Genomic DNA, 1,044 nt, shown 5'->3' on the forward strand with positions numbered 1-1,044 from the left:
TATTTTGTACTTCTTAAACCAAGGGTGTCAAACTCATTTTCACAGGGGGGCCACATCAACCTTGCAGTTGCCTTCAAAGGGCTAAATGTAATTTCAACTCCTTAACAGTTAAGGAGTTGTTACATTTATACAGTCCTAAAATTAATTTGGCCCTTAGAAAGCAACTGTGAGGCTAATGTGTCCCCTGGTGAAAATGAGTTTGACGCCCATCTTAAACCTTTCACCTTTTTCATCCAATCACCAACCCTCCTCCCCTCTAACAGCTGTCAGTCTATTCTCTGTATCTATGAGTCTGTTTCTATTTTGTTTGTTAGTTTATTATGTTCATTAGATTCCACATATGAGTGAAATCATGGTACTACTCTTTCTCTAACTGAATTACTTCACTTAGCATGATACCCTCGAGGTCCACCCATGCTGTTGCACAGAATAAGATTTCCTTTTTAAAGGCCAAGTAGTATTCCATTGTGTAAATGTACCACAGACTTTTTTTATGAAATACTTTTGAATTTTATTGTTGTTCAAGTACAGTTTTCTGCCTTTTCCCCTCACCACTTTCCCTCCCCTGTTTCCACTCCACCTTGGTTTTGTTCATGTGTCCTTTATAGGTGTTCCTGTAAATGATTCACCCTTTCCCCCACAATTATCCACTTACCCCTCCCCTCTGGTTACTGACAGTTTGTTTTTAATTTCAATGTCTTTGGTTATACTTCGCGTGTTTCTTTGTCTTGCTGTTAGGTTCCAGTTAAAGGTGAGATCCTATGGTATTTGTCTTTCACTGCCTGGCTTATTTCACTTAGCATAATGCTCTCCATTTCCATCCATGCTGTCTCAAAGGGTAGGAGCTCCTTCTTTCTTTCTGCTGCATAGAATTCTGTTGCGTAAGTGTACCATAATTTTTTGATCCATTCATTTACTGTTGGGCACTTAGGTTGCTTCCAGCACTTGGCTACTGTAAATTGTGCTGCTATGAACATTGGGGTGTATAGGTTCTTTTGGACTGGTGTTTCAGGGTTCTTAGGATATAATCCTAGCAGTGGAATT

Source organism: Phyllostomus hastatus, unplaced genomic scaffold (genome assembly GCF_019186645.2).
Source record: "Phyllostomus hastatus isolate PE091 unplaced genomic scaffold, TTU_PhHast_1.1 phas_contig_90, whole genome shotgun sequence".
Taxonomy (NCBI): domain Eukaryota; kingdom Metazoa; phylum Chordata; class Mammalia; order Chiroptera; family Phyllostomidae; genus Phyllostomus; species Phyllostomus hastatus.